This window comes from Harpia harpyja, chromosome 6 (assembly GCF_026419915.1).
Source record: "Harpia harpyja isolate bHarHar1 chromosome 6, bHarHar1 primary haplotype, whole genome shotgun sequence".
NCBI lineage: Eukaryota > Metazoa > Chordata > Aves > Accipitriformes > Accipitridae > Harpia > Harpia harpyja.
In genome coordinates this window covers 13700081-13723908 of record NC_068945.1, presented here as the reverse complement: position 1 = coordinate 13723908, position 23828 = coordinate 13700081, and positions in this window count along the sequence as shown.

The following is a 23828-nucleotide window of genomic DNA, read 5'->3' as shown; positions in this document are numbered from 1 at the left end:
CTTTTTTGTTTAAACATTGTCTGAATCCTTTCTCTTCCTAGCAGTATCACTGAGCTGCAGATATGAAGACTTTCAGTAGTTTGTTTGATAAGTTAAAATAAACCCTCTCGCAGTTACAATGCTTTGTGTTAGGTTTGACTGTTCTAGGAGGAGTGCTGGTAATTTCTGAGGCTGGTGAGTTTGAGTGTTTTTCAAATACTGGTGAAGTAACTCAAAAGCATCCAGATATTTAGAACACACCATAGTGTTTTCCACTAACACAGGGACGTAATGTGAAAAGTTAAGTTTTTGCCTGCTTTTGTGCTTAAGGCTATGGGGTGGGTGAGAGGAATGATCTTGTATATGCTGGTTTGGTCTGCGCGGTGCTGGGCTTGGCAATGTCTGCAGGCTCGAATGCAAGCTGGAAGCAAACTAAGCCCTGTCCAGAGGGAAACTCCTGCTAAAGCACATTTGAGCCAACAGTATTTATGCCATCTTTGTGAGCAGTTGGATGTGTTTACAGTGAAATGATGGCTAAGCTATGGTGTATGATACCATTGCACCTATTTCTCCAAGTTATATTTTGGTTTTGTGTGAATGAATACCGAGTATCGGAAAAATGTAGATGAAATCCTGGACCTGCTGAGGTTTATGGGAGCTTGGCTTTTACATTTAGAGAGATTAGGATATTTCTCATTTTTGTTGTGCAAGAAACCCTTTGTTTTAGTTATGTGTCGTTCTGTGCAGTGACAGCTTTGAAAAGGAGGTAAACTGAACAACATTGGGGTTTTTTTGCCTTGGTCTCTGACTGGAATCAATTCCTGAGGCAAAGCTGTTCCTCTGATTGGCATTACTGTTGTGCTGGGACTGCAAACAGAAGGAATTTCACTGTACGGTACTTGGTAACATCGGATCCAGCATACTGAATGTGGTCATCCAGGCTGTGCACTACTGATTCCCCCCACAGAGGAAGGGGATGCAGCCAGAAGGGTGGGTACCACCGCTCAGAGAGGCAAAAGCAAGAGTGCATCGGCATCACACACGCACAGACACACTTCAGCACTCATGCAGAAGCATTATTTTCAGAGATTTAGAAAAAGCCATAATATAGCACTACAATAAACAGGTTAAACCATTTCTAGCTCTCAGCAAGCTGACAGGTGCAGTTATTCCCCCAGGCCCTCACCATTAGTTTGTCTCTTAAAGGCAAGCATTTCCTTTGGTTTATGACCCCAGGGAGGGATTCAGCCAATTTTATAGAGAAGTCTAAGGGGAGAAAGAACAAAAAGATGGCTTAGGTATTGCTTCACAAATAATCTTACTGGAACCCTGAAGTGGTGTTTAAGTGGAACTCAAGCATGCTACCAGGTGATTGTAGTCTACATTAAAGAAACAATCTCTTTTCTATACCTTGCTTACACAGGTATTTACATTCTGAATGTCCTACCACCCCATCATGTTTTTTATAGCATGTATTCGCAAGTACAATGTTCATTATGTAGCTGTTGCCAACATCAAATGCTCCAAAGGTGTCAGAAGAAATTCTGCACTGTCTAGCAAAACCAGGAGGCAGTACTTTCATCATTTCTGTTAAAAAAAAAAAAAAAAATTAGAAATAAGAAGAAAAAACACATCATCTGGGGAAAAATGCTTGTTGCTTAAGAAGAAAATACAAAAACCAGAAAAGTCTCAAATGTTTCTTCATAAAATGACATTTCCCTCCATTGTTTCCCTTAAAATAATAAAAAAAAAAATCTTCAGCAATATGTTTATGACTGAATAGGGAGCTAGGGAGCTCTCCTACCATAGATATGTTCTGCTATGGTAGATATTTGTTCTCATGTTTCCCCAGTTTTTTATAATTAAAATAATATTGCTAAGGATTAGCTATACTGTACCTTTTCTATGACTACCATATGTGTGCCTCTTGCAAACTGCATTAACACGGTGTTCTTTTAAGTCTATCTGAAGACTGCAAAAGCAAAGAAAATTCAGTTCCTCTAAAACTGTCACTCTATCCATAACTTGTCTTGTTATACTGAGGTATGGGCAGAGTTTTCAGTACAGTGTGTGATCCCGCATGCCATATGCATTGTATGATATCCAAGCACAACGGGTGGTTTTTACAGCTGATGGAGAAAAGAAATGTAAAGCAAAGCAGACTGTCAGTTTCTGTGTTTATTCTGGAAAAAAATTATATTACAGAAATGAAATGATTTGTTGCTTGACATTACCATGGGCAGATAATGTCACTCTGGTTTTTGTTCATAGTCTTGTGTATCTGTGGCTGCCCGCTGGAAACAGAAAGCTGAAGAGCATCAGCCATTCATTTCAGTGGCTCAGAATTAACATGCTTTTTAAGTGATCATAGTCATTTTAAATGCAGCTTGATCAAAATACTGCTCTTAATTTACAGGCTCAAAACAGAGCCTGAACTCATCTGGCATGTCTTTGAAGGAGGCAAACTGGGAGAAAAAGCCAGTGTTTTCAGTGCTAACAGCAGAAATGGGACTAATTAGTGAAATAATGAAACTAGTTCTGTTGTGCTAGTAAAATCTACTTCAGATTTAATATCACAGGACAAGATCAGAAAAATCTCAAACAATCTGAACGTCTCAGGCAAAATATTTTTAGATACTTGGGAATAAATATGTATTCTTATATTTTCATTTAAGTGTCCTCTCATCTTCAATATCTTTCACATTAAAATATGTAAGTTCTATCTGATATTTATTAGAATGAATTCCAGTTACAAAGTGTTGGTCTTCAAGGGCAGCCAAGGAACACTTAACACTCCTCGTGCAGAGGCATGGATCTGGTAAGAGTCTCTGGCAGGTTTCTATCCCCTTTTCTGATCCTACAGTCACCCTCCACTGGTGTCAGCTCTCCACCACGCATGGAAGCAGATTGCAGGCTGTTCAGGCTTACCCTAGCAGCTAGTGAACATAAGGGACTTTTCTGGCAGCAAGAATACAAGGACTGTTTTCTTACACTTTCCATCAGCTAGAAGAGCTCCATATTAAAATCTAAAACTTATTAATTGTTGAGGTTGGTTGTTGTTTTTTTTTGGGGGGGGGGGGTTGAAAGTAAATTTTCAATTAGTATATTTTATATATAACTAGATTCCTTCTTGTGAGGGACTTGTCAAAGTCTCTGTGAAAGCCAAATTGGTTATTTCAGTGCATACCTCCTTCACTGCCATCCTGCTGATTCGTTCTGAAAGATTTGAGGGACATGACTTTCTTGTACAGAATTGTACAGAATACTGGTAATCAATCTTAATGTCTTTTCCAAGGGTTTTCCTTTGTATTTCTCTCTCATTGTTTCATCTGTTTTGACTGATGCTAAAATTAATGATTAACTATTTGTTGTTCCTAAATTTTCCACCTAAAACAACTTTATGTGCTGGAAATGAAAATACTGAATTCCCAAGTCTAAGAAGATTACTGGAAATACTTAACTGTGTCCTTGTGAAGCTGTGAAAAATAAAAGATGTAGAGAGAGTAATCATGGTACTAAGTTAAATGAAATATAGTAGAATCAACTGTACTTTATATTTTTTTTTTTCCCTGAGCTTGTCCTGTTGATAATACCATGTGTTTTGAATGCTATGAGAACTTTATAATCTAGTTCTGTGAAACTTAAGAAATTACAGCCATCTTCTTTCTGAAACATTTTTTGTACTTTGTTTGTGAAAATGGCTGTATCATTGATAATTCATGTTTATACATGTGTCTTCCATTAAATACATGCATCAAAATTTTCCTGACTGAATATAATTTCCTAGCATTTTCAACATTAGAAGAGGTGTTGGTATCTAACTACCAAATAAAATGGATTTGGGGTTAGATTCACATAATCCTTAGCTTAAATGCATCTTTGTATCAAAAGAACAAAAGACCAGGTACAAGATGATCTTTTGTGAATGAGGTACAGATGGGGAAATAGTAGGCCAGTATTAATGTCCAGACAGGGAGCCTCTCTGATTCTGAAACCAGGGTCTAAACAAACCATAGACATGACCACTGGTGTGGCATGGAGAGGGACCTTGGGGGCACAGCATTGGGTGAGTGGGCCTATGTGTTGATGTAGTGGGTTGGAGGAGAGACCATGAGACCTCATCCATGTTGGTTTCTTCATCATCACACTTTGGAAATAGCTAGGCACTCCTCCAGCCCAGTACTTGGAGTATCAAAGGTACTCTCAGGAATGCAAAAGGAAAGTCCTTGTATCAGACTGGAGTATGGATTTCACTTTCCCAGTGCATTCTCCTTCTCACGCAAAATTCAGTTACTTTAGTTTCACGCAGTTTAAATTAATTTCCTTCCATCAGTATAAATAATGTCAGGGAGATATTACACCATACATCTGTGTCTTTCCAGCCTGGGGGTATTGTAGTGTAGCAGTTCTCAGAGCATCTGAATGCATTCTGCAAATAGCCTTTTTTATATGGTTATCCTAAATTGTCCCTCAAGGCACCTCCAGGATCTCTTTCAGCTGAACCAGAACTGGGGTGAATAATCAGTGTAGGTAGGTGGACAGAGGAAGAGAGAGAAAAAGGAAATACTGGGATAAATCTGCCAAAGAATAAGGGCTCAAAGGGCCCTGCCACCAAGGAATTGTAAACGCTTGTAGAGCTCCTCTGGTCTAAAGCACAACAGTATGTCTGCTATTTTATTCCTTGCTAGTAGTTCACACCAGAAGCTACTGCAGCACCTCTTTGAGAGGCATTGAGTTGATAGGACTAGTCATCTCAAGGCAACTCATGTTACAAGCACAGGACATAAAAGTATCTCTTGGCAGAATTACTTTGTTATGGGTCTCCTGTTCTGAAGTCTGATGCACCAGCTTGCCATCCATGCATAAAATTTTAGGAATCCCTGTCCTAATCCCTTGGATCAGTCCCTCTTACTACTGATCCCTTTACAATTTTTTTTATAATCAAACCCATCTTTTGATCCTACTTCAAGATTCATGTTCAAAATAATCTTTTATATACTGACAGAGTATTTTTATTAACTTAATTTACTACAACCATCATGACTTATAAGACTATGAAATAGTTCATTGTTTGTTGTCACATCTCTTAAGAGCTGTCAGATCATACTATGCTTAGAAAAATAAATACCTAGAGACATAGATTGTCTAATGCACAGGGCCTAATCTTCTGATCTTGCAAATTATTTCACATTTTCATCTTATAAAGTGCAGATCTAATTGGGATTTGGAGGACGAGGGGGAGATTATGGATGAGTGATTTTCATGAACCATGGGCAATTTGGTAGCCACAGCAGAACCTAGTTCTAAATTCTACAAAGCTCATGGGCTTTAGATTTGAATTCTATATTAGCAAAGCAAATCTAGTTGTGAAATTCAGAAGCAGATGGAAATGGTCTCTTTCACTCTGCTATCAGACTATGCATTAAAAATTATGTCTAGAAGAAATAAGGAATGAATAAAGGTGAACAAACACCAGTGAATATATAGAATTAAAACATGGTTAAAGTATAGATATTGTGTGTCTCTATCTCTTCTGCCTTAGATCAGAACCTAAGTATATCTTGGGTTTGTGGGGGTTTTAAATCATTACCTACCTGAAGCCATCAACTATCGTTGATGTCAACACAGGTAGTAATTCATCTCAATTCAGCTTACTACTCTTGGTTACTGTGAAGAAATTCTTCTGAATGGGTCCTGAGAATGACCAATATAGTCTTGTCAGCCTGAGTCTTCTCACACAAAGGTGACGATCATTATAATGGAGTGCTAACTTTATGATCAAGAAATGCAAGCAGAGTTACTACCACTGGTGCTTTCACCTGTGGTGACAGGAGGATCACAGCCTGGCCATTTGCCTTCCAGTGGGGATGGGTAGGATCATAGCATAACAGGAGACACCTATATCATACATGCCGTGAGCTTTAAATTGCTTTAATCCACTTACTGATGAAACATAGATGTCTCTCAAGAAGTCAATAGAGTTGGACCAAGATGAATTTGCTTTCAAAAATTTATAAGAAATGCTTGCATACGGAGTACTATAGTGTGAATCTAAACCAGCCGTGCACTGAATTTAGAGAAGGCAGTGCACAGACCTATCCAACAAGATGCTGAAGATGCAAAGCTCTTCTTTATGTTACAGTTCAGGGCCCTAGTTACTGTAGCCAGAGAATATTTGTCATGAATTAGAATATCAATTACATTCAGGTACTCTTCATATCTGAGAAAATAGATTGGTTTCAATATATTTATTATTCTATATATGCTGTATTAGGACATAACAATTCTCTGCAACACTTCCAGAGTATTTGCTCAATAGCCATTGAGCTGTAGAGGTTATTGAAAACATTGTTGAAACATAAATCAGACAAGAGCAGAGAGATTTGTGATGGCCTTGGGACCAAAAGTTTAGAGGAGAAATAATATTTTCATAGGTGTGGCCCTCTGATGTTCTCTGTATTACAGGATGAAAGACTTGGACTTTGTTCTCAGGTTTGAATTCTCACTCCATAAGTTTTTCAGATGAATATGTGCAATTTTCCCCTCTAGATCAGATACGTACAACAGGGATAAAAAAGAAGATTTGGATTGAAGATGCAAAAGAAATAGCATGGTTTTGTTCTAAAACAATTGCTTAGTTACAAAGTTGTTAGTAATTTCTGTGTGTATTCTTTCTATAGTGAATACTTTCTATAGTGAATTATTTGATGGAAACATGACTGAAAGACATCAAAGAAAGTTTTGGGAATTCCTTATCTGTTGCATATCAGTGCACATTAAGGTGTAATGTGGCATCAGATAAAAGTTTCAATACCCTCTTAGGTGAATGGAAAAGGGAAATGAATGCATGTATTCCCTTAGATCACATTGCTGTATGTATCCATTAAGTTTATCTAGACAGTTTTCAAAAGGCATGATAATTCCTTGGTTACGTCTTCAGTTGTTCACTGATGGTTATGGTCAGATCAATTAATTTTAATAGTTTTGTACTGTTGCATAGCAAAGTTTCCCTTTTCCTAAATCAAGTTTCAGTTGAGCATCATGAATAAAGACCATGAAATATGAATGTCCATGTCTCATGACATGGAAGTAAGGCTTCTTTAAAAATTTTTAAGAGGAGGCAGGTAGCAAAGGATCTTAGAGTATATTTACACCAGCCAACATATATATTAGAAATTCCAAGCTAGTTCTGAATGGCTGGTCAGTCAGTATCAGGAAATGAATTACTGCACAAAAATATTAATTCAAGTCCTGGAAGTAGTATCAAGAGTGAATTTACAAGGGGAAGAACCAAGAGGGTTGTGCTTTCCTTGACCCCTTAACACTGTCTGGTGGTATGCTCACTGCTATTCATGTAATACAGTAACAGGTGCGTGTCTCTGCACGGCCACAAACCAGTTCCATACAGTCAGCACAATGTCTAGTTCTGCTTGTATGCAGGTTAACAGGAAACCATGCTCAGACAAATTAACCTTGCCTCACAGCAAAGCAAAATAGCATGCTGCTGTCCCAGTTAGTGCTGCCACTTCCAGAGCTCGTTAGTTCAAAGCTCTCTCAGGTATCAAATCTGTTTCTGCACAGTCCTCCACTGCATGCTATAGGTACGCTCAACATTCTCTCATGTGGATCTGGGCTCTTAAATCACTGTGCAGCATCTGAAAAATATATTCAAGACAACCAAATCTTTGCGAAATACCATGATTGAATTTTTATTATTATTATTATTTTATTTCTAACTGTTGACCACCAAATCAAAATTTCTGGAAAAATGAATGACCAATCCTACCCTCTTCCCTCTTGAAGGCTTTATTCAAGAAGGATTCCTTTCCCCCCCCCGCCACCTTAAATGTCCCTCACATCCACATTTTGATCTTGATAAATTCATAATTGGCTAAGGTTTACTTTAAAGCCAAGCCTATGTGTGGTACTTCCTTGAACAGTATCTCCAAGGATCTCATCTTCCATCACTTGTACTCCCTGTATAATTTTCCAAATTTATGCTACTCTGAGTGGAGCAGAGCTATGAAAGGAGCAAGGTTTTCCTGTTTATTTTCTGAGTGATGAATTGAGATGTCTGATCATTTAAAAAGCATTGCATCAGTCTAACAGATCTTAATGAACTTGGACAAGTTACAGGAAACAGCAAAAAGTTGTCCTTGCAGGACAGATGGAATCCTATCTACTAGTTCCTGTGAAAGCCAGAGAAGACTGAGCATAGCTTAGGTTGACAAAGTAAATCTATGAAGTTTGATTTAAAATCCCACAATGACTAACTCTCTTAAGAGCAGAAAAGATTATTGTAGGTAACTAGAGAAAGCAGCTCCAACACATTTCTTTTTTGAACTATGCTGAAAAATAGAGGCAATATTTCAAATATCAGAACGGGGTTTTTTGATACTTATTTTTAATCCATCAGTATAATTCTCTTTCAATTTGTGCAGTTCCTTCTTGCATTCTGTCATCCACAATCACAATATATAGGTAAAATGAGCAAGGGCAGAAGGACAGGTCTGAGCTCAACTCGGTTTCAGCATTTAAAAAGCCCTAAATTGCCCAGCTATTCTCAGTCTTAGTGACAGGCCAAACCAAATCTTCATATCTTGACATATTTGGGAATGCGGAGAAGTCCAGATCCATGTGTTGTAAGCTTGTGTTGATGTATCAAAGACTTGCATAGGGTTTTTTTTCTTCTGTTACATTCGTTATATAAAACATCTCACAATATTTTCAAAACCTTTTCAATTGAGCCCTGGTTTTGATTTCTTCTGCAAATTCATGAAGAAGAGTTGAGTGAGATCACTTGGAATGGCTGAGAAGAATAGTCACCCAAAATACAAGTAATTAAATGATATTTTATATGTCAAGAATTAATTAATCTGGGAACTATATCTGAAATAAAACTCCTGCATAGCTCAGAAGAATGTTGTCCTGTTGCCAGCCTTCAATGTGACTTCTTTGCAGCCATATGAATCATATGTCAAAATCTCAGTGCAAAGTAATCAGTATAACTTTAAAAGCAAACAAATTCAAAGTGTACTAAAACTTTCATTGAATTCAGTTATTAGCAGGCAGAAATGAGTGGTCTGTATGTGTCCAAAGGACAGCCATAACTATTATCAGTCTTAGCATATCTCCATGGAAAAGATCAGGCAAAGCTGAGCGAGTGAGCAGCTATCTTTTTGGATGAGAAATAGCTTCTTAGTCTGCAAAGATACCCTGGCACACTTCACAAGAGCAAAATTGTGTGTCTCAGGTCCCATCCCGATTCCTGCTTCAGTCAATGTACTTTAATGCCTGAAAGCCAGGAGGTTTACGCAGGGTGAGCTATTCATCCCCTCTCCCATGCTACTGTGTTTCATTAAATTGCTCTGTTTCAAAGGCTGTTTTACCACACTTTCATTTACCCAGCTGAAATTATTCCAATTTTTCAATTGGATTTATAAAGTTTTTCAAATGTAGTAGGTCCATAGCATAGAAGATGTTTCGTTAATGTAGCAATAAAGATTAACACAAAAATATTGTTAACATAGATGTCCAAGTTAATGATTTTAGAAGCTTTACTGACTGGGAGTTAAGTGCTTGGAATTGAGAGCTGAGGTTTCTCACACTTCTCCGTGCACATCAGCCCCTAGGAATAGAGTCTTGCAGCATTTATTTTCAGCTTCTGCATGGTGGTTAACTGAAGTGCCGAGTTCTGCAGGTCCTCCTGTGATAGCAGGAGCTAATGAAGCTGCTCTATTTTAAAGAGCTTCTTAATCTATGTTAATACAGTGAAGATTATTATAGAAGCAATAATAATCATAGAGAAATTGATAATGACTAGAAATCAATGTCTGGCTTGTTAATTATAAAGCTTTTACTATAAAAAGAAATCATTTAGCAACTGCAATTAACCAGTTAGGAAGAATTTTTATTAGAAACTCTATTTAATGGGTCCTGTGGTTTTTAATGTACTGGCTGAACCATTGCTATTTTTACTCTAAATCCCTTCTCTATTTTGATGGTCAGCATGCAAAACCAGGTGACGATTAGAACTTCCATATTTTTGTCTTAACAGAACAAAATATCTTTGCTTTCATGTGCAGCCATTCACCAAGACACGTTGGTTGCACCCTCTCTGCTTTGCAAGGGTACATGCATAGAGCTCCCTTACAAGCGTGCTTTTCCTTCCTGAGGAGTTAGGGTCTAGTGCCACTGAAGACCCAATAGAACGGGTTCAAGGGGCAGCCAAGCTCTCCAACCTCCCAGAAAATAATTTATATAGAGGAAATGGAGGCTGTTGCAGGGCCAGTTTATGTAAAGGTGTTTAAATGAATCTCTGAGGTTTTTTTCCTCCCTTTTTGGTGAAGCAAGAATAGGCTGTTATCCTTCAGTTCCAAAGAAAGGCTGAGTGCCCAAAAGTTGATCTAGTTTTTCCAGCTATGCTGTTTGGGTGAACAAAAGTAAGTTTTCTCTTTAAAAAGATATGACTGGTTCTGCTACAAACACAAAATGCAGGTCAGATTTACTTGATTTCTGTAATTGTACATCCTGTTTTAATCACATCTTAGTTCCTTTTCCAAACGTCTTTGAGTTCATTTATATTGTCTGCCCTGGAAAATTTCAGGTTTGACATGGCGTTTACATAAAATGATGATAAAACACAGAACTGTTGCTTTTATTTTGGCTCTTCAGGTTTATTAAAATCTCCAAGCTAACACAACTGGACTGGTAGTAGCCTTGCTGGGTTGAAAATATCTAAATGGGTCACAAGGAAATGGACCTTCTATACCATTGCTTGCATCATTTTGAATTATTACTGTGCTTTCTGCCCCAACCACACATCTTGGGTTAGTTAGGAGCTGGATCCAAGCTTGCCTAAAGTTTTAGTTGTTCCAGAATAATCTGTGAGAACTTGATGGAGACTGGAGCTACACTTGAAATGCCTGACATCCAAGGCCTGGAAGCCCAGTCTCTCTAACAAACAACAGCACTCTTGAACAGAGGCTGAATGTATCATACTGTAAACATTGCTGAATTGGATACTATACTTGATAGCATGCCCACAACACATCCAGTTGCTATTATAGCTGCAGAGTTTTAGACTTCAAAGGCTTCACTTGAACTCTTGACTGCATTTCGCGGTGGCAATAAAGGATGATTCTGCTTTGCTCCTGCAGAGTTGTGATTGGGTACAACCTCTTTTGCATTCTAACTGAAGCTATTCATTCAACCTCATTATCTCTATAACTTAAAGTTTCTAGATTCGATTTGACTGCACACTTTGGGTTGTGCTTGGGTTCTGCTTGCAAATCTGCTGAATTTTGTAGCCTACTTCCTTATCTAACTTCAAGGTTTAGAAATACCCTGGGTATGCTTATGTTAAGCCAGCAAATACTGGACTTCCATTGTATCCCTCCAGGGCTCCCTGCTTAATAGTGTAAGAGACACATTGCAGCACTTAAAAATAAAGACAATCTGCAACATAGAGCAAAGTTCTATTCATAAAAGCCCATGTATTTTATCTAAGATTTCCAGGTGCTTTATGACTCATTGATTTTTTTTTTTTTTTTTTTTCCTGGAACAGCTAGTCACTTTTATTTACCCAGGGGATTCATGTAAGGAATTGGTGTAAGTGTCAAAACTTAGTTTTCTGATAGAGAAATGGATGAGAGAATCTATGAGATTCCTGCAGAAAAAGAAATTGCAATATGTGTGTAGGAGTCTGATTAAGAAAGCTAATGCTAAAGGGGTTCTTGCTTATCTACTGAAGCTATGGGAAATGTTTGTCATGAAACAAGAAGCTACATGAAACATGTCCAGGTTTTCTTTCTCATCTGTAACAAGAAATTCACATCAGGTCTGACAAAAGATTCGTGAATCTCTCAAGGAAATCGGATGTCAGGTGGCTTGGGTTTTTTTATTACTGACATTTCTTTAAAGAAAAAAAAAATCAGTAGGAAAGGCATCCATATAAGTGTAACAATTATTATCTCATGCACGAAAAGGGAGACAAATATTGCTTTGGGCTGTTAGCTTTTGATGTTCTCTTGTTTGGGTTTTTTAATAATTAAGTATTGGCTATATTATTACAAGTATTTTCTTTGAATGACACAATACCATTAGTACTTACTCTTCCTATTTCAATTATTTTTCTCAAGCTAGAGCATATTTCTAAGTATATATATTTGTCCCTGCATGAATCAGATATATAGAATAAGTAGCTGAATTAGATCTTCTAGGTAACATCAACAAAGAATGTGTTCATATATTTGTTCAGTAAAAAGATATTTAGCCTTCAGAAAATAGGAATCTGACATACTCCTATTTTCTGCAAAATATTTGAAAGTGTTGAGCCAACAGCTTTAGTAAGGCTGCTTATTATAGCAACCCCAAGCTGAATTTTGGTTCCTTGTCAGATTTTTCTTTCAGGTGGTTATAATCTGCTATTCAATACTTCTCGATTTTATTTCACAATTTTTTAAATCTGAAAACAGAACCAACACAGAACCAAATCCTAAATAGGCATGTGAGTGATGATAATGATAGCATTCCTAACTTACAGTCTTTTGAGTGGAAAAAAGCTTAGTGTTTGTGTCTGTCTTTCTCAGACACTGCTTCAAAGAAAGCATTTAGATAGCCTAGTGTTTCTGATTAATTTGGAGCTGTAATGGTTTATGTAAACTGTATTACCGTGTGTTTATTGGGATGCTTATTAGCAAAATATTCTGCAGGACCCTGTCTGGAGAAACTGCTAGGAAATTATTAAAATTGTTTCAAATCATGCATCTTTCAGAAAACTGAAAAGCTTCTCTGGGTAAATCTCAAAAACTTAATGAATAATTTGTACCAGTTTTCAGGGAGGATGCTGCTACAAAATATGGAGGCAAAAGCAAAATAAGTACTGGGAATGAAGGCCTGAAACAGAAATGTATTCATCTGGGTTGGAAGCGAATAAGATATCAGGTTAGCGGGACTAGATAATCTCCATCCCAAAATTGTACAGGAAATGGAGCATGACAAACCAGGTCCAGTAGAAAACAGTTTTAATAAACCATTTGAGCCAACAGTGGTACCATCTGACTGGAAAACAGCAAATGTAATATTCATACTGGGAAGGATTATGAAGGGATAATGCCAGCATTATTAGCTTTGAAGATTTTCCCTATCTCTGGCCAAACTATAATCTGGTTTGGACCAGAGGAGGAGAAAGCCTGCCAGCAGAGAAGAACAGTAGACCCTAATGGGACTAAAGAGACCATCCTTCAAAAGAGGAGGAGCTGAGACCCAAGTCCTCTTCAGGGAGTAGGAATCTAAAAAAGCTAGGGCCATCAGTCATCAAGATATGATAAGGCGTTGTAAACTAGGTATTTTGGAAAACTGCCTTTTGTTTCTAAGTAAATTTATCACTATTACATTAATTTTTTGCAAGACAAAAAAAAAAAAAGAAACCCAGATCCCAACCCTCTTAAGATTTTGGAGGACTCCTTTGCCACTGTATATAGGTACTAAAACCCCCCAAAAGAAGAACCACGGGTGTCCAGACTCTTTCAATCAGGCCGAATAACAATAGACCTCAAAGTGCAGTCTCCCAAACCCTCTTCACAGAGGAGAGCTGTGAGCGTTGCTGCCCCAGACATGCTGCAGAGACAAGAAAGGAAGCAGTGGTGAAAGGATCCCTGCTGCCTCGATAGTACTGAGACATGCCAGCTTTCTGCTGTGCTGTGACAGGTACGTTTAGAAAAGATCCTGTGACATTGGCTTCATGGATGTCATGATATGCAAGAGGAAGGATGGCTTAGGAGTCAGGCACTGAAAAATTATCAGGCCAGGGCATAGGAAGTTCTTCTCTATTGCTGCCCTTGGAAAACTGTGAATGTTATTGAGAGTAGTGGTTGCAATGAGGAATTTTCTAATATACTTACGCTGATATAATCCTGTCTGTGGATATCCTTATTCTGCTGTGGCAGTCTCCACCTGGAACCTTACCTGCTGATATAACTCCTAGACAAGACCATAGTCTGTAATGTGCCCCAGTTAGTTACCCAACTATGAAATGAAAATTATGGCACCTCCATCCCTCACAGAGATGTCATTAGGATTAAACGCATTATAGACTGTGAGGCACTCAGGTATTTTAATGTAGTCCTAGAAGTACGATAAGGTGCAGAGGAGAAAAAATGTGTGCCTCTGTAAATCATAGTTCTAGCAGTGGCATGTCAAATTCATGGGATGCAATCAATTGAGCTCAGGTCGAGTCTTGGTCATTAGTGGTCCAGTTTGTGTCAGATCTTTTCATGAGACTTTTTCCAGCTTTGAATCCTTCTCCAGAGTTTGGAGCGTGAGGGAGTGGGGCATATACAAAGTTGGAATTAACTTCCACTTGTATCTGATGCTTTGATTTTAATTCTTAAAGAGGGTCATGGAGAGAGTAGAAGAATTCCCTGTTAGATGGGTGGTCCGATGAACTATAAGGAACTATAAAAAACTGACCAGAGGGATGCTCTAAGGACAAATCTAAGTTTTAGTGACTGAAAGCATTTCCAGTCCTTTGGATGCTGTAGTGAAAAGTTTCACACAGGAACTCCAGTAATTCAAGATGCATAAGTTCAGAAGAGATACCGAAGACCACAAAGATAACAGTGTGTATCCCTGGGGGCCCTAGCTGAGCAGGCCACTAACAAACAGATCCAAAAGATAGTGAATGCCACCATTCTGATAGTAACAACATTGAAAGAAAGGGAAAAGATTTTGTCTTCTTTTGATGAGGTGAGACAACAGCTCAGGACCTCAGGATCTGAGGAGCCAGACAAAGAAAGTAGAGAAGGTTGGAAGGAGGAAGAAATTTGACTGCAGAATAGACAGAGGGGGTCAGATGATTAACCTCTTTATATAGAGTTCTCCAAAAGAAAAGGAGCATTTGTTGCTATATGCAAAGCCCCCACTATGACATACAACTCATTTGCCCCTAATTTTCTGCCCTCTCAGAGACCTGAGTTTGGTAACTCAGTTTGGAGTTTGGAGGTGGGTCAGATGAGCTACCAATATGTTGGCTGAGGGGCACTGATTTTTGGGAAGTGGTTGTTCTACTCTGCCTTGATGCTGCAGAATGAAGCGGTGCATGGCAGGGGTCTTGTGCTGCCACCTTAGGGTATGTACTTCAGCAGCCCTCTTATAACAATGGGTGCAAAAATGCTTCTTCAAAGCTTGTAAATCCTAGCCACCAGGAGGATGTGGCCCCTGTGGAAGATGAGTGCACAGTTATAATCTGAAGTACAAACCTAAAACAGGGATTATTCGAGAGAGATGAGAAAGCAGTAGCATGTACAACTTTAACGTAGCCTACTCTTCTCCATCGGTGTCACTCCATGAGACTTCATCTAGAACTGGGACCTTCCCCTTGTTTTAAGGTTTTGGGGTGATTAAGGATGTGCTGGTTGAATTTGATTTAAAATATTTTCAAATTATGAACAAGAGCTTTTAGAGAAAAGAAAAATCTGAGGCACTGACAAAACAGGAGAATATAAATAAGCTGTCCTTTGCTCCCTTCAGTGGTCTCAGTGGAACAAAAGACAAAAGATGAACTCACATTGCAGAGGAGGCCTAAACATTTACAATCTTCTGGTCTGTACTTCAAGTCTTATTTTCTTCAGCTGCCTATTCTTATTTAGGTACCTTCTCATATAGTTCTGATCAGCGTAAATAATATTTCTGTCTCTGCTTTATTTCTCTTTATTGTTTCTATGAAAATGGAAGGTCCATTTAAATTCACTGCTATGCTGTATCTCACCCCCCGCTGGGGAAGCTGAATGCTAGGGCACAGTGCTTCTGCCTGCCTTGAACTCTGCAGATAATCCTTTTAAATGGAGGTTTGAAGAGATGGAATTACTTCTAAAGTGTTTGCAAGGGAGGGGGAAAGCATTTCAGGTCACAAACAAAGGGATCTGCTTGTTGTTGGGAGCAGCAGAGGGGTTTGACGTTGCTCTCCATCCCTTTCCAGCAGCGGCGTGGCAACAGTCGTTCTATTTTATACAGAGGTTTTGGCCCTCAAGTTATTCCCTGCTGGGAAGTTCAACCAGAAAGATTCGGTTTGGATAAGTGCAGGGGAAAGTAGTTCCCATACCGGCACTTTTGGAAGCCTTTGGGACTGTGTGGCAAGAGTCCACCAGGACCCTTTGCAAGCGCAAGTGGGCAGAGCGTGTACCCTCTCTTACTGCTCCTGAGCTTGTGTAGAAATGTGAACTGATGCTTTAAGCAGTTTGCTCTGCACATCAGAAGTGGTTTCATTTCAGCTTACTGTGAAAAGATTTCAGTAATTACATTGATACTCTTGAGTTAAAAGTTATGTATTTTTCTATGCTTATTGTAAATGCTAGCTAGGATAGCAAGTAAGAGGCTGTTCAGAAAGATGTTTATGTGTGTGTATGTTTATATATGTTTCTGTGATTGGACACTACTGTGTGTGTTGAAAATAGAAATATATTGAAACAGAAGATGTTTTAGCCTCTGTAGATTTGATGCAATAGTGTTAAGCTTGCTTTATAGGCTCCATTTATGAGTATGCTGAAAAATTAGCTTTTATCCTGCTAAAACATACTCTCTGCAACTCTAAATTAGAAAGAGAGACAGATTAATGAGGTGAAATATTAACTCTGGAGTGTAAGAATCGCTACCCGTGGACATGTTTGTTCATTTAAAACCAGTATTTTCATTCTATCAGCAGCAAAGAAGCTCTTTGCCCTTATTGTAACACTGAGGATGGGAGAGTTCATCCAAATTAAGCACTGCTAGTTTTTAAAAGACACTGTCAAGTGGGGCCAAAGACTGCTGGGATGCCACCTTCTGAGTTTCCTGACCACTGTGTGAATTTCAGGGAAAAAAAAAAAAAAAGAGAGAGAGAGAGAGGAGTATCAGATATTTTCCCCCTTGATAAAATTTCTTTGCTTTTTCGTCCTGATCTGTTCAGAAGCTGTCGTGAGGAGATGCATGCTGGAGCAGGGAGGGACAACCAGCTTTCACCAAGGATTTTCATCAGCCACTTCCACAGGCGGGAGGTCCGTGCGCCGCGCCGTGCCGCGCCGCCAGGGGGCGCTGCCGATCCCTCCACCGCGGGGCCGCGCGGCGTGACCCGCCCCGGGCCGTGGGGTGGGGCGGGGGCGACGCCCGAAGTCCCTTCTCGTCCCCTCTGGAATGGCGGAGCGGGGTTAATCCTGCCTGGAGAAGGGCTACGGCTGTGCCTATGGCAGCGGCGGGAAGACGGCAGCCCTAGTTTGGGGGGAAAATGACACCCGAGACCTGCGTGGGGAGGAAGGCTGAAGCGGCCCGCCGTGGCCCCGGCTCTGCCAGGACGAGCTGCTGCAAGTCCCGTTCCTGCCGGGGCGGCTGCCCCCGAGCCGGCACGGGGAGCGGGGCCTTGATGCCGCCTCTTCCCGGGGTCAAGGTTTTCCCACCTGTGGCACCCCCGCGGCTGCAGCCTATGGAGACATTTCTGGTTGTTGGGTTTTTTTCCCAAGTTTCACTGTCCAGTCCAAAATAATAGTAACTTTCCCAGTTGTGTGGTCCACAAAATTGTTTGCACTGCTATTTTTGCACAAATACTAGTTTGCATTAAACTTTGGTTTCCAGGGGTTCTTGCCTTTGACCTTGCATTTAAATTGGGCATCCCACTCCCTGGAATCAAGCAAAACTCATCTCCCCCAACAGCCAACCTATTAGGTTAAAACTATGCAGAATGATACAACCATTAATCCAATTTGCCCCTACTCTCACTTGCCTGCCACCCCCCAAAACAATCCCAGACCCCCCAGAGTTTCATTCCTGTTACAGGGAACACTTCCTGGCTTACGGTGTCCCGGTGCCATCAGGGACTGCAGTGTGGTACAAGCCAAAATGCAGCCGTGAGAGCGCTGATGCCGTGGCCAAGCACGGCCGGCCTTTGCCCGAGCCTCACCCCGTTTAGTTTGTGGGTACAGACAGTGGCTGAGCCTCGTCGTAAGTCATCCTCAGTGAAGTTGCCAGCCATCTCTTGTGCAAACCGTAACACTGAATTTAATTAGTGAAATATGTCGGTAGCTTATCTCAAAAGAGCGATGAACACCTACTGTCTAGATAGCTCATGTATGATAACGAAGGAGATATGTACAGCCCGCTTCCACCTGAAGCTCTTCCTGAGGTTCCCCAACAGTTCCATGAGACTCTTAACCTGAGCAGAGTTTCAGATGCCACTAGGCCTCCGAACCAGCGATTTTCATTACATCTTCCTTCTGTAAATGTTAAGGGTGTTATTCTGCTGGTGTCCGTGGATATCCGTGGGGGTGTTCCAGCACACAGTTAGGTGTGAGAGCAGAATCAGCCCTCTGGACTTGTAAATTTTTTAGCTGTATGTTCAGAATTCACCATAGTTATACAATTCGAAGTAGCAGTGAGCATTTGCATGGGTGAAAAGTGTTAAGATGTTTCAGTGTTCAGTGTGTACCAGATACTGTTTCATTTTATTTATGTCATGGAATAATTGAAAATATCAGTGATGTGATGTACATAAAGTGGGTAGCCGGGCCATCTAGGGAATAACATCTTTTTTTTTAAAGTTAATCAACCTAGGAGATGGGGATATACTTCATTTTTATTAGATCCCCTTCCCTTTAATTCTTTTTTTCTGTTACAATATTTTTGTTTCTGGCAGCACAGCTTCGACATACTTATGCCTTATATGTAGACATATATATATGTCTACAAATGTATATATAGCAGAGAGAGAGTGTGTATAAAAGTGATCAATATTTAAGCACTTATATTTAAGAAGGAGGAAAAATATCCTTATCAGTTTTACCAATGGCATCCCCTCTTTCAAAATGAAAAATACAGATAAGAGGTTTTCAAAGTAGCCTGCAGGTGTTGTGCACAGAACTCCTGGAAGGCAATTTCTCCTGTAAGTTAAGGGGATTCTGTCAGCTGCTGACCTTGCTTTTGCTTTTAAAGTTTGTAAACCAAGTCATGTGAGTTACACAGTACTTTTGTGTGCTTGGAATGAACCACATCAAATGTTTGTATGTTGTTGGCTTTTTTGTCTCCACAGTTTTGTCCAAAATTTTACTGAGTAGGGAATGTATAAGTCCATTAAACTATTGTTTCTGTAGGACTTAGTGATCTGTTTTCTGCTGAGTTATACAAACTGATTTTTGTGGGGTTTGAAAATAAGAGACTGAAAGGCAGTCTTTTATTGAATTGAATTGTGTTTTGTTGACTTTAAGTCAGGGACTGTTTGTATTCATGTTAATTTTGAAGAATAAACTTGCTTTTTCTTTACAACATGGAAGTACAAAACAAAATTATTTAACAAAATTCAGTAAGTTACTAGAAAGATTGAAAGACTAAATACTAAAAAGTATAAATATACAAAAGATATTTACCTAAATATTTGGATTAGTGTTCTGAGAAGCTGACAGCCCCCATGAACTGTACCAAGCATACAAGTTGTATAACTAGCATATTCCAACCTCCAAATGCCTTTCATGTCAATATGAGAGATACCATCAGGCACTTTGAAAGCACCAACCTATTTATAAAGATACCATCAAAAAACCTGCCTGATGCAGCTGACTTATGAATCAATTATCTGGACTTCACCAATGATATATCTGTTCTGAATTTGAGAGCCATATGTTTAGAGTAACACTGTACACAGGTAGGCTATTCAGCATCCCAACAGGGTTCTTATCTTCATGTATAGGCCTGTCAAAAAGAGGGAGAAAAATATCCTAACTGTAGGACCTGTTTCCCAGAAACAGTTTGTTAAGGGGAAAAAAAAAAATTGTGGATATGAAGTCATATATAACTGGAGGTAGAACGAGATTGATCAGGAGTAGCACGTATGGGATTGGTGCTGACAGCAGACAATAAATTTAATTTATTTGAAAACTATTCAAGATGGTCAGTCAGATTTGTATTTAAAAAAAGGTTTGTCTTAAGTGTTTGAATGACTTAACAGACAGACAATTTTTTAGCACAGAATTTAAGCTGTTGTGGGAAAGCATAAACAATCCTACTTGCACGACGAAGTGAACAATTCTGCAGATATTTCTGTGGAAATTAAGGTCCAATGAAGAATTTTACAAAGGCAACCATCTAAACTGTTATGTCTTGGCTCTTTTCAGTTCAGCTACCTTCCATTTCCTTGGTCCCAAATCCTCTCTCCATTTCTAGAGACATTTGTAAATTCAGTGCCTTCGTATTAGTGTGCTTATGCTCTGTTAGAGATTTGCTACTGCTTTGATAAAGCTGTATTTAAAACGTAGATAAAGGGTGTTTGTGAAACTCTTTATGTGCAGGACCTTATGCCAGTTGTTACTTCTTGCACTGTCCTTACAGCCAGAGGCTCCAAGCTACAGCCATGTAAACAGCGAAGCGCCTCGTCCTGGGCTCCCTGCAAAATAACGGGCAAGGCACCTGAGGTTGGGAGTACAAAGTGGCACAGGTTGCTGAAGCAACTTATCCAAGGTCACTCTCTCTCTGTTTCAATTTAATTTGTTTACTTCTCTGAGGAGATTATGGTGTTGGGCTGTTGGACTGAGTATTAACATTTTCTGAGTTCTCATGGGAAGTCTAAGTTGTTACACAGCAGCAACTAGAAGTGACAAAGCTGCCACATCATACCAGCCCACAGGAGTCCGCTCATCTTCCTTCCTCTAAGAGTCGTATCTACACTTAGTCAGTCACAAAAATATCCTGCCACATTACATGACATGACTGGTGTTCTTTGCTGGCGAATAGAATAACTCAGAAGAAAACAGTGGGACTGTGTGAATAGTTGGCAAGTGAACTTATGAAAACATGACAAGTTTTAGATTGGAATCTCATATATGACACTGAGCTGTATTTTTCTAAAGTTACTGGAGATAATGATTATGCAGTTTGAGACAGATTTTCAGAGGACAGGTGTTTGGTACTTGGCAAATCAAGTCTCCTGAAAGGTGTAGTAAACCGTATACCAGCCTGCTTCCCATGCTTCCACTCCTCCTCCCCCAAAAAGCAAACACATGAAAGTTGTGTCACCAGCTTTCTGAAGATCTGAGTTACTAGCTGGGTATGACTGGTGACTTTTTATGTCTTTTTATGATTGGTAACCATATTTGGGATGGGAGAAGAAAAACTGCCTTAAAAAAAGCTGTAAATCTAAATGTCTTTTGCTAATAGAACAGATTGCTGCAGATTATAAAAATGACATGGGCTCACATTTGTAAATATGAACATATTGATAATTTGAGGTGATTGTTATTTGGGTATGGATTGGAAACTGTGGCTTGGGAAACTTGTTCTTTCTCATTAACTAAGTGATGTCAGTTTCCTAGAAGCTGTACTCATTCAATACTGGTGATAATACTGTCTCTAACCCCACAAAACAACCTAAAAAGCAAGATGCCACATGATGCCGTCCATATAATCTAGTCATCGTTTCTGTTTCAATTACATATAAATTTCTGCAGGCAGGAACTTTAAAGATAAACTCTCGCTAAAGAAAAAGCTCCCCCCCCCCCCCCCCCCAAAAAAATGACCACTATAAACATTCTCATCTAGTGACCTTATCAACATATGGAATTCACCATTTATGTTGGAGTGAGATTCTTCCCTGTGAATGGAGGTTGTCCACCACAAAATCTATGGAAATTGTGACTATAAGTAAACTCCCAAAAGAGATCTGAAATGGTCCCCAGGTCACGTCCTGAACCTTTCTACATAGGGTTAATTCTAAAATTTATGAATAACTTGGGATTTATAAATGGTATGCATGTTGTATGAGACAGGTTGGGTGTCTTCCTTCTTCAAGGTGCTCTGTAGCCAAGCTCCATCCAAAGTCAGTAGGAAGCTGCAAGGGCTTTCTGCATTCTGGCCATTTAAGCATTAATGGATTTGAGGAATTAAACAGCATCAAGCATAGCAAATATTGACCTCTCCTCAGAAAATATTTACCATCTCATTTATTGTTGTATGTCCCCTGCACTAGGACGATATGTTGACATTAGCAGCTATGATTTGCTAGGTGTACTAATGTTCTAAATTGACAAACTCAGCTATTTACTTAAAGGCCCCTTGGATTGATTGCTAGATGCTTTGCTCATTGTAAAGGCATCTGTTCCATGTTAAAATGTCACTTTGGTTTTAGGTATTCCTGGCTTTATAGCATAATTTTGAGCCTCATTTATTTTATATTAACAACTTGCCAATTTTCTGAGTAATAATATGGCAAATGTTCACGTACATGCGGCATGTTGTAAGCTGAATGTTTCCAAGCCTTGTTTAAAGAAACATTTGAAGTAGTATACAAATTTTACAAACTGGGAAACTGAGGCATACAGCTGTAAGGGATTCACTGTGACAGGTTTTCACAGCAGCTAATCCCCCTTTTCATAGAAGACTTAAGGCCTTAGTCACTTGAAAAGTGGGGTGTTGGGCTTCCATGAGGTCAGGAGTTCTGAAATATTTATTTTCTATACTGAATCTGTGTTTCCTGATTTCCAGAGCCTGGATCTACAGTCTAACAGCTAGTGTGTATTTCCCACATCTCTTTTTCTGCCCATTGCTAGAGCTCCTATGTATTTCTTCTGTAGAACAGTCAGAAAGCAGAAAAAATTCTTCCTGTCGTAACTCCTTGTTCTGTGAGAGCCGTTCTGTGTTTGAAATTAGGATAAGTACTGAGTCCATCATTTAACATTCTCCTGTTGTATTTTTGCTCACCTTTACCTACTCATCTGTGACACTCAGAGGAAGCTGGAAGAAAGAATTAGGAAAAAGAGAAATGATCAGCTGACAGAACCTGATCAGGCCAATTACACATTCCTTTGCTATAATTTGAAAGGAAATGTAGCACAAATGCCAGATCTATCCTGCATTCTTGGGCTATCCAGCTTTAAAAGCCTGTCACTTAAGCTCAGACTATAGAAACCCAAGAACTGGTCAAGGTGTCATTCATAAAATGCTTTACGCTTTGCTTCATAAAGCTGGTAAAGAAAAATGCACAAGTCAAGGCTTAACAGAGGTATTTACAATGAGGAAAATATTTAGACTTCTCTTCTGTTTCTGTCCCAAAGCCCTGAACAGAAAAAGGGTTCTTCCCTTAAACCTCTCCCCAACTGCATGGAAAACACCTGTTTTCTTCTTTAAAGAAGAGCTTTGAAAAGAGTGTTGAAGTGATTCACAAAGACAGAATCAAGCACAAGTTGGTACACAGTGTAATTATGTAGAGCACATGTTTTAATGGTGATAGTCTATTAAGTTTTATAATCTGAAATCGGTGACATTTGCAATAATTATTATTAATAGCCCAGTTTCTTACTAGTCATATTTAAATGGAGCTTTATGATTTAACTAACTAAAGTAATCAGCTTCTAATGGTGTATTATATTAGCCTAAATCATAGAACAGTTGGGTTTTAAGATGTGCATTCAGTAGCTCTCTCTAACTACTTATTATGCTGTAAATAAGGTAAAAATAACTCTCAACACTATTTACCCTAAAGTACTCAGAGGTCACTAATGGAAAGCCCCACTGAAACCCAGATACAGTTTTCCATAAAGTAGAAGGAAAGACTGTGGCTGTTTGTGACCCTTCATTGAACCTGAGATTATGCGAGCCAATGCACAGCACCTTGATGCCAGTCAAGAGATTTTCAGTGATTCCAGCACCTTGGGATCAAGTCTCTCACCACCTAAACCTTGCATAACACGTTTTGTAGATGTTGTGCCACCACTAATTTCTTTAGTGCTGACATCTTTGCTGAGAAGACTGCTGCTAGTCATCTGAGAGAAAATAAATGAGATTCAAAGCAATGAGAATAATGCAGGTGAACAGAGGCTTATGAAAAATGAGTACAGCAA